Source organism: Aphelocoma coerulescens, chromosome 4A, assembly GCF_041296385.1.
Source record: "Aphelocoma coerulescens isolate FSJ_1873_10779 chromosome 4A, UR_Acoe_1.0, whole genome shotgun sequence".
Lineage (NCBI taxonomy): Eukaryota > Metazoa > Chordata > Aves > Passeriformes > Corvidae > Aphelocoma > Aphelocoma coerulescens.
In genome coordinates, this window is record NC_091018.1 from 16,110,188 (window position 1) to 16,125,040 (window position 14,853).

Here is a 14,853-nt window from a genome sequence, read left to right on the forward strand (position 1 = left end):
GGACCATGTAAGCCGACAAGGAATATTGTAAGGACAGAATATGGCAAAAAAATTAGAGAACTTAGACTCTACTTTCTGAGAGAAAGATCTACCACTTCCCTATAGATAGCAAAACTGCCCCAAAAGAATGTGCAATAGATTGAATATGGAAGGATTTACATTTTTCCTAAAAAGAAAATATTGAAGATTTTTAGCTCTCCCTCCTAGTCCTTTGTGAAATACTGTGAAATTCTCTGACAAACTGGTTTTATTTATTTAATTTATATTTATCTTTGTCGTTATCTTCTTTCTGGACCTTTGGCTTACATCCTTCAAAATTTTCAATTTTATTAATTAAGCTTGCTAGCTTAAACTAGTCTGGTTTTTCTTCCAAAGGAGACATTTCATTGTATTTCCTTTCACTATTTCCGTTCTGCCTTATAGAAGGGATTAGAAAGGATTTCCAAAGTACCTGGAAAACATCCAGGTACCGTGTGACCTCTTTTCATTGGGGATCACGATAGACAGAAAAGTTAGAGCAAAACTGAATGTCCTGACCAACGAAATCCCCCTTCTGACAGGCTAAGCCAAAAGCAACCTCAGCCAAATTCTGAACTGAATTTGAAGGGCAGTGCAATAAAGGATGTCTACATCTGCCTTTGAGGAGGAAAAGGAGGAGAAAAATGTTTATGCTACATGCTCAAGGCATGCAGGGATTGCATTGTGAATGTCCAAGCAGGACAAGAATCCAGCTGCACCCCTGCTCAGTTGCCAGCTGGTACCAACAATTTTCACCTACTCAAGATGAACAGACCCAGTGGTTCAGCTAAGGTAACCTTCCGTGAAATGGTGCAACGGGATTTTTCTCTCTTTATTTATATTTTTAATTTTACTTTCTTTCCTGACCTATTTTTTTGAATCTTTCACAACTTGCAGTGATGCTAATTGATCTTGTCATCAGCTCGTATTCATGACACATCTTCACAGACAGCTTACCCAAAGTTAATTTTTGGCATAATATTCATTCATTCATAATTCAAAATTCACGTATTCCAACATAGTTTTAAGGCAGGTATAAGCAGTAAGAAGATTAGTGCTGAATATTCAGATGTAGGTAGAAGAAGGACATCACTCTGTATGAACAGACTCCTCTGCAGTTGTTTACAGAACAAGCGTCAAGTTTTTTTGTGCTTTTTTGGTTTTATGTATAACTCTCTGAAGGCCATGGAAAACATATTGGCTCCAACAAGCTTTAGATGTGTGTAAAGCCAGAACACGGCATCTTATGATCACAAATGTCAATGGTAGCCCCTCTGAGCCCAATGACATCTATCAGTAGTTTCAAATGGCACAGACTGTAGTAATCTGGAGTCTGTTGGAGAGGTTTAAAAGAGTCATATTCCTAAAACTCGCTCTTCTGCAGTGAGAAAATTACAGAAGTTTACCTTGATCCCATTCAGTAGGAATTCACTCCCCAGCTGGCTGTGCAGTCAGCATGTGTACAAGGGCAACCTTTACAGGGGAGATACAAACTTCACCTGCTGGAGTGGATTAGATCAGGCAGCTCTAAGGGACTCAAGAACATCCACTGGGAATGTGTGGAGTCTTTGGGTCAGTCTCAAGACACCATCCAGAAGCTGCACAATGTTTAGTTCAAAAGTCATTGTAAGGAAAAGAAGAAAAGGGGCCTTGACTGAACTTGTTCTCTTGACTTAGTGCAGAGTATTAGCTTTTGGGTAAAAATATTGTCATGGCTCTTCTTTTCTACGGAGCTTTAGGCATTCAGGCATAGGTGCTCTCAGTTAAAGTGAATTACCACTTTAAACCATGGCACACAGTGATGAGAGACAGATTATGAGATATAAGTGGCTTAATTGTGCTCTTGTCTGGTTTCAAAATTATGAACAAGTATCCTGGTTAGCTGTAAATGTAATTTTTTTCCCCCAAAATGGAACTTAGTTTTATATCTCTCCAATGCAACTCAAGCCTGGGTGCCCCAAATAATTTATCTTTCTACTGGCTTCAAACTCTCCAGAGATTTCAGCAAAAAAAGATAAACCACTAAAAAGAAATCCATAAAGACATTTGTGATAGCATCAAATATGGCAGCAGCATTTATATTTGAAACTGATCTGATAAGAGGAACAAAGGGAAACACCTGTAGCAGCTGAATTAAAGCTCTGAGGAGTTAAGAAAATTAGAACAGGAAAAAGATGGCACTATTGAAGCTGAACTGAAAGCTGAGAGAAAATATCTAATCTGCAACACAGTCTGCTTAGTGTGCCATAACCCAGGACAGGATTCTTCAGCAATAAGTACAGACAGAAGTCAGGCGGGAACTGGAAACATCAGTGAGAACATCACAAAGGAAAGTTCCAGCTGAGTTCATGACTGTGGATCAGGCAAAAGGATCAGCAAAGGTGGTGGCACACTACCCCCTGATAGCCTGGGAAAAATTATTTTCTGCAATAGATACTGAAGGAATTGTATCAAAAACTACATAACTCTTTAACCACACATTTAAAAGCATCTTTCATGGTTAGATCTTCCTGACAATTTCAAATATATTTTGTTTTCATATAAAACTTCATTTCATGACAAGAAAATCTTCCCCTATGTCCTTCTGTTCTCCAAAAATTATGGAAACAAATATAAATTAAAAGAGGTGATTTCAATTCTGCAAGACTTTTGATGCTCTCCACACACAATAACAAGTTTTAATTCATATTCAGTGCTCCTGATGTGATAAAAAAAAAAAAAAAAAAAAAAAAACAAAAACAACTCAAAACAAAAGATTCCATGTCTGTCACATCTTCTGGAGTCTTTCTTTGTAACAGTATTCATTATTGCTCAAGTCTGTGTAAGGAACAAATTATACATGTTTTATTCTTTTGACAGCTATTAATTTCATTGAAAGCATGGATGTGTAGGCCTGTGTAGACACATGACTTAAGCAAGCAGTGTTTAAATCAAATCTCCTTTTAAAAAAGGTTGATTGACATGGCAGTATGCCATGTGACTGTTTTGTAAATTATAACTTGCACCCAACTAGAAGAAAAAAGTAGAAGTAGTTTGTGTTTTCTTTGAGGCACCTACATCAGGCAAAAGAGTTTCCTCCTTTGAAGAGATTTGTAAATGCCAGAGGTTGGACAAATATGTGTTTGGAAAAAAGAAATAAAAATTGAATGTAATGTATCACTTGTGAGATCCAGAGTGCTTTCTGCTCTCCCTTGAAGAGTGGCTGCCCCTGATCCTCACACAGCTTCCAGTGACCATAGCAGCAGCAGTTCATGTTCTCTGGGGCAGGATCTGGAGAGCTCTGGAGTAAAAATACCAAAGATTATCAGCAACATCCATGGGACCACCAGGTTTCTCTAGGTGTAACAACCAAAACACCCTCTGGTTGCAGACTGGGGGGAAGGTTTTCCTCAGAATGTGGCTTTGCCACTGGTTTTCCAAAATTCTGCTCAGTTAGTACCTAAAATAATCCTGCAATGTAGTTCTCAGATTTAAGCCCCTGAAGGCAAAAAAGCAAAAGGTCAAATAAAAAGATTTTCAAAGGAGTGAGGCATCCCAGATTTCAGCTTGGCCAGGAGAACCAGAACAGGAACATTTCTATTCCTCTGGTAATGGTGTCATACTCTTCCAGTAGAGGATGATTTTTCAGGCCACTCAACCTATCCCTCACCCCAAGTATCTGTCTCTTACATATGGGATGAAGCAAGAGCTGAAGTGACCCAGTCCACAACTCCTCCCCCAGGCCCCAGACTGAATCTCTCCTCTTAAGGAATGCAGCTCTGACCTTTCCTTGCACTTCAGGGATGGTAATCACCTCTGCTGCCTCCCAAAATATTTCAGCATCTGCCACAGCTGATTTTGTGTCTTCTGCCAGGACATCTGTCTGCCACAGGGTGTGAACCAGCAGCTTGTTTCAAATTTTTTTTAATAAAATGTTTCTGCTTTCCCCTGGCCAAAGTAAATGATGCCATTACATGCTGGCTTGTTATTTTTTATGGGCACTCTTGACAACAGAAGCCTTTCACTCTCTGGTAATTTCAATATCATAAAGCTACTGCTATTCTGTTATGGTAGCCTTAATTCCACAGTTGATACAACATTTAGAAATATCCTTTCCATCAAAATTCAAATACAGTGGCTGGATTAAATTCTTGTTCCTGCCTAAACCTAACAGTGACCAAAATCACACAGTCAGACTCTCATCCTTGTACTCAGAGAGAGCAGCTAAAGCCATCTCTGGGCAGGATGTGGGTTCATCCTCTGCCTGCAGCCATCCCAAAAGCCCATTTCACTCTCACAGAATCATTAAGGTGGAATAAGATCTCTAATGTCATCGAGTCCAGCCATTACCTCAGCACCACCAAGTTCACCACAAAGCCTGACTTCAAATGCCACATCCACACAGCTTTTGAACACTTCCAGGAGTGGTGATCCCACCACTGCCCTGGGCAGCCTGGTCCAATACCTGACCACACTTTCAGTGCAGAATTTTTCCTTACTATCCAATGTAAATCCTCCCTGATGCAACTTGAGGCTGTTTCCTCTGGTCCTGTCACTTGTTACTCAGGAGAAGAGACTTCCCCACACCAGCTACAACCTCCTTTAAGGGAATTTTAGAGCAATAAGGTCCTTCACACTTCCCAAGCTCAGAATTTTCCCTGGTATTTATGGTATTTAGCAAGTATCTGTGACAGGGAATCATAGAGAAAGATTCTGTACATTTTGACTTGTGCACTAGATTTAGGAAAGAGATTTTTCCACATCACAATCGTTTCCAAAACAAGATTGAAAATCAACCCAATTATATCATGAACTTGCAGAGAATCAGTCACACAAAATCAAGGATATGCCTAATTAAAGGCTTTTACTTGCACTTTTTTGCCCCTGTGTCAGACACAATCATGAATGCCTTAATAACTAGTTATTTTCTTCCAGCTGACATTCAAAAAGTGATTGCACTTATAGAAGAAAAATAGAAACCAAAAAGTAGAGATTTACTATCTACACAGAGAAGCATTGCTAAGGAGGACAGGAGAGTTACACTGTTCAACAGGGTGGTATGACAGGGCTTGTACTCAGCAAATGCTACCAGAGCCAAAGAAATATTGTTGATTAATATTTTATGTTTTTCTCTTGATTCTGATGCAAACAGCTTAGTTCATAGAACAAGATTGAGCAAGAAATGATCTCATATATAACTAAATAAAAACACTTAATTTGATTGTACAGTTAAATTTTTCACCTTGGAAAACTATTACTTCTACTATCATGTTTATGTTTATTTTTCTATAATTTATTCAACAAATGTTTTACTATATAGTGGTTAAATAAGAGTTATTTCTTGCTGCAACTCAAGTTTCCAGCCAGCTGTAAATGTCTTTAAACGATTGCTTTTCAGTAAAAGTATCCTAAGTATCCACATTTACAGGTGTCACTGCTTTTACAATCATTTCTTCACTTTTAAGCCTAGGCTGTTAAAACCTTTCTCAGACAGGCAATCCACAATACTACAAAAAATGCCTGCTTTAATGTTATTTTCCCCACATCTAATTTAGAGACAATTAAATAACTTTACAACTCACTTCAGGCTTCGTTTTTGTTGTTTGTTTGTTTTTTTTTTTAATAGTAGCCATCCTATAAGCAGCTTTATTACTGTGTGGATCCCTAACCATTACACTGCTATTAATTAGAAAACCACAGTTTATGTGTCAGTGCAGAAGTGAATAGTAAAACACAAACTCAACCACTCTTTTCTGCCCAGTTTAATGATAGCTAATCTGTGTTTACCCATATTCCTTTCCATACCACAACCAGTCAAAGTTTTGACAAGGAAGTTCTTTGCAGATTGCTCCTGTCTGGAAGTCTTCCAAGTCAAATTGCCTGAAACTTATGTGTATATATCATGATGTGCAAAAATGCCTTAACTGCTCCATTTAAGCAGAAAAATAAGTAGATACTTCCTTTTGAAATTGGAACAAGAATTGATCTTAGCAGTTTGTCAAAATCTGTGTTTACCAGAACCCATAAAGCTTAAGAATATTAGGATTATTAATGTTCTTCAGGTATTTTGGCTGGTAATCTAGAGGTGGGGCTGGAGGCTCCACTGGACCATGACAAATACCACAAGTACTCAAGAACAGCTTGCTTAAAACAATTTTAACAGCCAGTCTGCAAAATAAGCAGCAGTGACTTTTTAAGCTTTTTCTTTTTTTTAAACCATCCAGCTACATCTTTAGAAGACAAAAAGCAAAGCTTCTTCACCTGCCACTCATCCAAGGCTCTTACCACTTTAATGCTCTCTGTAACAATTCTCCCCGATTATATCCTATTTTCTTCAGACAACGAAAGTTTCCATCCATTTTCCATCCTCTCATTCCCAGTTGGATTCCCTAAGCACAGCTCCACATCCTGTCCTCCCAGACCCCTTTCCTCCCCACTGTGGCTCTCCCTCCTGCCCCTTCCTCACTTCCCACTGTTCCTGTGCCCTTCTGTCCTGTGCTGTGGGTCCTCTCTCAGTTCATCCCACATCTTTTCCCCCACTTTCATCCTTGAATAACCAGCAGACTTTTCAAATAAATAGTCCTGTTACTAACAACACACGATGTCCAAGGAGTTTGTCTCTCATGGCTGAATAAATTTTAAACTGAATTTACTATGGCTGAAGTGTGAGTGTATCCCTTATGAGAACACTAGAAACTCTACCCAGAGAGAAATACCACCTGAGTGGTATTTAGATAACCAGAAAGGACATAGTTTTGCTCTTACAGAATAACAGAATAGCCAGCACACATTGAAAGTCCTTAATTAATATACAACATTTAAAATGCTTATATATCACAAATATTTTTGAGTGCATGATAAATAAGTCCAGTAAAATGTAGACAAAGAGAATAGTGGGGCGTTGGAAAAATATTTATCTATTTCTTCTAATTAAATAACAATGTTGAAAGCTTGAGTTCAAGATGTATTTGAGTGAAGATGCATGAAAGCAAGGCATATAAATCAATCTAAAAATATTAAAAAAAACCCCAGATGTGGAAATAATAGCAAGGAGATTTTTATCTTTTTTAAATGCTGGGTCAGTTACCTTGTTTGCTGAAAAGAAAAGACATTTTTCTGTTAATGAAGACCAAGTTCTCAAAATGGCAAATAAATGGGTTTTAAAAGTGTCAAATATGTTTTGCCCTATTTGTCAAGGGTATAAATATTCTGCCTGGGAATTATCAAGCCATGAAGTCAGAGTTTTCCACAAGAAATAAATATGAAGGCAATTTATCAGTTCCCACAGGAAATCAGTCATAATATTACTTGTAATTCTTCTTCTGTACCATTAATAATCATGTATGTTAAAACATATACTTTATAATTCATGAGATTTGGACAGTAAAGAAGTTCTGAAATTGGACACACCATTTTAGAAACTCATAAATATACATGACTAAAAAGCCATAAATAGCAACATGTCTATCCAGCTAAGAAATGTGCTACTTTTGTGTTTGTATAATAATGCATTGAAATAAGATCAGCCAACTACTGGTGGCTGATGGAAAACGGGATATAGAGACACACACCCTTGAGTATCAGAGATGATGGTGATGCCTTTTCCTGGTCTTAAAATCAAGAGTCATACATGGTTAGAAAGGGAAAAGGGATTTTACCTTGGTGTTTATTTTAAGGATCCTTAGGTGCACACGTCCAGGTCATATGCACTGAAATGCACCCCGCAATGCACACCCCACAAAAGATCTGGTATAACATTATAGGTCTTATTAATTAGCAGATCTATCAAAGATTCCCCAGTGAGAGGCTCGAGTGAGCCCCCCTCCCCAAGGAACCTTCCCCTGGATGGTTCTATCTTGGTTTACAGAATGTGTTCTGGAGAGCACCTTGGGCTCTGGGGCACACTGATCCCTGGCTACGAAGCTTCTAAAATGTTTGGTCTCTCAGCTTGACAAACAAGTCCAAGAATGTAGGCAAAAAGCACTAAGAATGCAGAAGTTGTAAAAAAGGTATAATAGGGTTATGAAAGAAAAGGCAAAAATCTTTATGGCATCATTTCCCCCTTTTAGAGACTAAAAACTCTACTTTGCTAATGTGCAGTGTTAACCATTGGTCTGATTCATTGCCTCTTAAAATCAGAAGAATAATGCAGATTCTATATAAAGGTTCAAACTCGGTCTTCTGTGATTTTTTTGGGGGGAAAAAAAGGCACAGAAGAGAAAAAGCAGGGTTTAGAATATTATTGTTTTGAACCTCTTCCTGATGAGACACAATGCTAGAGCTTGTAACAAAATAAACTATTCTTGCTTTCAAAGAAGTGTTGAAGTTAGAACTAGGACCATGTAAAGAACTTCAAAGAATCTTGAACCAAGGAATGTTCTGAGGTGCCTGACACTAAGGTTGTGCATGCAGCATCCTGGAAGGCTTTCCAGACTTTCCTCTAAATTAGGGACAGCAGGAAGCTGTACTGCACTTCCCATATGCTAAGAGCCCTGACCCCATGGTCCTGGCTGCCTAGGGTAAGGATGGGTTCTGCTTTTTCACTATTCCTTGCTATGGAACTTTTGATAAAACTAATATAATGCCACAAGAACTCTTCAGTTTAAATGGATCTTTGCTTTTAGATGAAAAGCCACTCAGAGAAAAAAAAAAAAAAAAGAAGAATACCACCTTGTTCTAACAAACAGGAGATGCTGTCTATTGCTCAGGCTTTACAATGATTGACTTGTATGGGGGCTGGAAAAATGAACACCTGGAGCATTTTACTGTTTCCATGTTTCACAGGGAAAGAGAAATTTATTTCCCACAGCAGTGGCATCCTCTACTCCATTTAGGCTGGAACAAAGTGGGGGGGTGGGTGGGGGGGAAGCAAATGGAGCAGAGAGACAAGAAAAGAACTCTTATTATTCTGGTTCTGTCACAGATACAGGAAACTTGTGAGGGACCAGCTCATCAGAAAGAAAGATTTCCACCCACACTGCTGCACATAGGTCAGCCCAGTGAGTGCACAGCATAGTCTGTGTGATGGAAAATAGCACAGGGAGAGTGCTGGGAAAGGGAGGGAGGCACTGAAGGGGAACTGCTCAGTGTGTGGGGCAGGTGGGTGACACCTGGGGCTGCTCCCTGCAGACAGAGGCTCTCATGGTCACAGTCAGCCTGGGGGATTTGGGTCTGGCCACTGCTGACCTTTGCCATGATGTTGGGAGCCACTTTGGCTAATGCCCCCTCCAGCAGTGCTTCATAAAGCCCTTGGGAAGGATAACTTCTGGGGGCCCTGGTGTTCTTGTAACTCCGAGGTGCAAACCAGCTTAGGAGTGCTTTTCCTGAATGGCTAAATCAACGGGGATATCACATTTACTGTTCTGGGGGAAGTGCTTCATGTTTTCCTGATGCTCTGAGCTTAAGTATTTTGATAGCTAAACAGTATCTGCAGGCTGACTGCCATTTCTGAAGGAGTGCCAGACAGTGAGGGATCATACAGCTGAATTTCTGAGACTTAGATGGAGAAAAGGAAAAGAATAAAACAAGTGGAAGTAGTAGCAGGAACTGTGTTACCACATGGCATTTGGAAGTGAATCTTCAAATCAACAGTCTGACTAATGCATGAGTCATTATTCATATTTAAAATAATTGCTAAAAATAACCCCAAAACAAAACAAACAAGTCATGTGAAATTTGAGTAATATATGTATACAAGGTTTCTGTACAAACTAAAAATCACCTATTCTTAAGCCTTATAAACTGACTTTTGATCAAAAAGCAGACAATAAATTACCCATCTGTGTAGTTCAACCGTCATTTTATAGCTTGTGCCCAAATTTAGATCTTGTGTATAGATTTACTCTTCTGCTACTGCATCCTAATATCACAAGCAATCCCTCAGAAAAGACAGCTCATAGACTTCTGCAAACAGCCAGCTGAATTAAACTTTAGCAGTACTAACCTCAAAGCTTAATTGATTACAGTGAAGATTAAAGCAGACATATTCCAACCCCAAGATTTATTAGACTACTGTACCAGCAATAGGTTCCTATCCCACTAGGGTCAATATAGACTTTTTATACTTGCAAACAGGAAATACAATGTAATTGCACTTCAGAGTTAGATGGATATCAGCTAAGAAAGGACTATGAATGTGCATAGCTAGCAGAAAATGTTATAGGTTCAAAAATTGAACAATGAATGGAAAGCATTACAGGAAAATTATCTGAGATCCATAAATTGCTTTGGATTTAGAGCAAGCACATCGATGGGTGAGAAACAACATCAGAGAATTTAAATTACTTTGTTGTTCAGATACTGCCTAAAATAGCAACCATTTAAATATTAAAGAAAATAATAATTTGTCACCTTATAAATAATTATGATGGTTTTTAGAAACAAGAGAATGTTTAGAAGCTTTATGGTACCTGAATCTTGCTACAATGCTTTGACAACCAAAAAATAACCTTATCAACTGAGAAAATTCTTTCTGGAAAAATCTACCTGAAAGCAGTTTTGCAGAAGCAGATTACTAAATTATTTTTTACCAGTCTGTCAGAGGTTCAGTACCTTCATCTGCTTCCCAGGTCTTTGCAGTAAGTGACTGCAGAAAACATCTGTGCAAAATTCAAGAATTATTGGCTGTGTTTTGAATACACCAATGTGCACACGTAAAGAACTCTGTCAGCAGGGTCAAGTTGGTTATTTACCAGAGTAGGAACAGTAGAGGAGGAAAAAACCCTTAAGTGCCCATCTGACTGAAAACACATTATTATGACAAGATGGATGAAATTTGAAGATGTCAGATTGTCTTAAATCACAGAAAAAGACAAAAAAGGGGAGGTTGAGGGTGAAGTATATTAAAAAAAAATCTGTAAAACCCAGTCTTTTAAAGCAGAAGCAGGGTGAAAGGTTGATATGATCTCAGAGAATGACCCCAGAAGATGAAAATGGTTTCAGAAAAGACCAGATGTGGCTACAGACATAGGTAGATGTCCCTAATCTAGAACAGTAACACCCAGGACAGGAATATTCTGTCCAAAGTACATTTTAATGATGAGGAAAAACATTTTGAAAATTGTATACAAATCTGTTTATAGTGTTTCATCCATCTCCCTATTTCTCTTTAGTTAATTAATACAAAGAACAGTCCATTTTCTATCTTTTTCTTTTCTTTTTTTTTTTTTTTTTTCATTCTAACCTCACATCTGTGTTATTTCAATTACTAGATAAGAGACACATTGTTAGCACCCATGGAAGTATGGAGCCTGTGGGACTGAAAGTCCTCCAGGGAACCTGTATCAGGTCAGAACTCTATGCCAAAACTATGAAGGAGAAGCCACTAGAAGGGGAATAGTCTCATACAGGAAAAGTCTGAAATGAAAGAAGTTGAGTAGTCTGGGCCCTAAAAACTGCACTGAACGGAACTGTGTTCAGCCTACATTCCACATTTCATTGCAATACTAGAGATGAGGATACAACCAAGTCAATCCAAGCACAGCACTAAACCCACGTGTTTCTGGTGGGAAGTGAGCAGAGCGGCCTCGATTTACATCAGGTCACCACCTGGCTCTGGAGAGCTCTGGAACACAGGTGGCACTGTAGAAAGGAACAGGGAAACCTCACTCTTCACACAGAAATCTGGAGCTCACTCTGGGATCAGGTGTTTGCTGTCCTGCTCAGTGCAGTTATGCAGGAGGGAGAACAGCTCCTCATTTGCTTTGGGACTTTACTGCTCCTGCAGACCAAACACAGTGTGACAAACCCCTCAGGTAGCACAGAAAGTTATGAAATTAGGGGCAACTACTGAACAGACTTTTTAAAAAATTTTGTGAGGCATTTAAATTCTAATGTGTGATATTTAGGGATAAATTCTTAAAATTTATACATCCTTTTCACCTTCACTTTTCGTTTGATTTTTTGTTTGGGTTTGGGTTATTTTTTTTATTTTTACAGACCAGCTTTGAGGATGGGAATATTTCTTTTACTGTTTTCCCACTAAAGATTTTCCTTTCATTGCTGTTGCATACATGTGGTAAAAAAACAAAGGCTATCAGCTCTGATTACATTATTTACAGTACCAGAAACCCCACAAAACAAATCCAGTCCCAACACATTATAAGTTCAGTGAATGATAACAACCTAAATATAAACAAGCTTCCATAATAATTGCTAATGTTTTCTAAATTAGATTTACTCAAGCATACACATCCTTGTAGGTAGTGCTCAAGTGAACCTCTCTCCTAAGAGTGTGTCCACCAGGAAACTGAATGGCTCAAAAGAGGTGAATGATTCAGATGCATCATCAGGAACAACAAGATCCCAGTGCATTTATTTCATATTTCACTGCCTCCTACATAAGTAATTTAATTTATTTGCTATGCTCTCAATCCACTTCTCCATTATTACCAAAAGAACTGAGGCTTGAAAATCATCTAAAGTATCCATGGATATAGAAATACATTATGACAGGTGACTGTGCAAAGAGGTGTGGTGGGATGAGGTTTATTCCAGCCTGCTGTGACTCTTTTTTAGCAGCTATCCTGTCTCCTTCTTTAGTCACTGAGTCTCTCCTCGGAGAGCAAGAAATGCCCTCTGGCACTGATTGTATATTGGGTTTGGATACATTAAGTCCCTCTAATTCCCCTTGGCTAAGATGCTGAATATAAGTCACACTAGGCACAGAGCCTTTGGTAAAATTCAGTACATCAGAGTCCAGGTCCAAAGGCTTTAAATTATTAGATTCATTCTTAGCAACCAGAAACTCTGTGACTTGGGTAAACAAACCTCTCTATATTCCTGGAATTGAAGGCAATCAAATTTCATTTTCTTTTAGACAGTTTATTTGCTATTAGTGTCACAAATTGAGTTTATTATCAAATATTCCTGTGGGACAAGCAAGACTGGGCCTTTGTATATGCAGCACATGCTGCACAACACAGCAAATTAACCTGGGAGCTCTCTAGTCTCCATTGCTCCAGGCTATGTTGCAACTGAAAATCTTAGGGGGATTTGAGGGTCTTGAATGAAAGATTATGTTTCAGTTTAGAATAGGTGTTGCTGACTATCTGAATGTGTTATTGCCAAAAGAAAAATGATTTCCCCTGTCTATCTTTTCGGATTTTTTTTTTCTTTTTAATGACTACAATAAATTTCTTTGACATACACCTTAATTATAGAAAGCATTATCAAAGTGTGTGGTGGCATAGGAAACACAGATATTAAAATCACAAGTGGCACTAAGCACAGAAGGGTCTCAAGCACATTGGAGGACAGGTCTACAATTCAAAATGATTTTGACAGACAGAAAATACTCCGGACCAAAAATAAGATGCCATTCAATAAAGATAGCTGTAAAGTTTAACACTTGGGCAGGAAGAATAAACTGCAAAAGTACTGGATAGGGAACAATTCACTAGGCAACGGTGATGCTAAAAGCAAACTAGGAACTGGAATAGCTCTCCAACCCCAAGGTACTGAAAAAAAAGGAAAAGGTTAAGGGAGGATTCATAAGTGGGCCTATTCTTTATTGGATACAGGACAATGGCCTCTTCCATTCACAGACCAGAGCATCAGCTGTGGTTCATATTGAGAACTGCCCTTCAACAAAGATGAGAATAATGCTCCCCAGTGTCATTTTCCGATTTCTCGGAAGAGATATTTTCATTTTTAAAAAAAGCCCAGAATGTGCACATTTTTCTACAAAATAACATTACTGCCTGTATTTGAGAATATAAGAAATAATTTACCTTCTGAATTGTTGTTTCCCATTTAATACAGAGGTGACCAAAAAAAGAAATCTTTCACATCAGCCAGGAATTTGACATGTTTTTAATAACACATATAATAACTGGTACTGCTGTATCCAATCTGTGCATTTAAAAAAAAAAATCATAAAAATGCATGTAAAAACTCTGAAATGTTTTATTCCATTTTGCTGACCTGAAATGAAATGTTTAATTTCAGCTGAGTTGGCCAACCTCAGTCCCTTTGCTGCCCAGTGGAAACAACAAAACCATGGCCCTCCTTGGCCAGGTTTCAGTTCCCCTTCCTTATTGTTGGCACAAACACACAAGAACTTGGGTTGCTCAGAAGAAAATGGTTTCCTGACAGAGAATTTCACTGACATAGACTTTTCCTTTGCAGAAATGCTGGACTTAAAGGAAAACCCATTTAGCAGTGAGAATGGATTTAAAATGTAACCAAAGATCCTCAGATTTTTACCTTTGACAGAAAAAATATTGTTCTTCCATCCTGACTAATGTTACTTATCTCCCAGAGCTAGAGGTCTATCTCTAAATCCTTGTGCATGCAGAGCATCCCACAGGAAGCTCAGATAACCCAAAACTGCTAAACATCCCTTCGTGGAGAAAGATCCTGTTGCCCATCCTCTCTCCATCAGCCTGCTGATTCATTAGAACACACAAAAGGTCACAATTCCACTGTGACTCCCAGTATAACACCATAGGTTTCAGGGTCTTCCAATCTTTTTCCAGTGAGGTTTAGATTTTTGCAGCTGGAAAGTGAAAAGAGAGCTCTACCGTTGACTTTTGGAAGTCTATTTGCAGATTAGCTCTTTGTAATTTGCACTGAATTATTAATGCCGAGCTGACTGATTAATCCAGAGTGTGTGTGCAGGTTCTACCCGAGCCTACTGTGCTCCACAGAGCAAAGGAAATGGGAGCAGATTGAGAGGGGCAGAACTTGAGCAGCTTCTTTGCTGACCCCTGCAGTCACAAGCTCATCCTGTCAGGTTCTGCCTTGGACTACATCTATTTTGTACACTGTTTGCACAACACGGAGCTCAGGAGGAAGTTAAATATGGCCTAAGTCTACATTCTAATGCAATTCTAATGCACCACATTATTTCTAGTA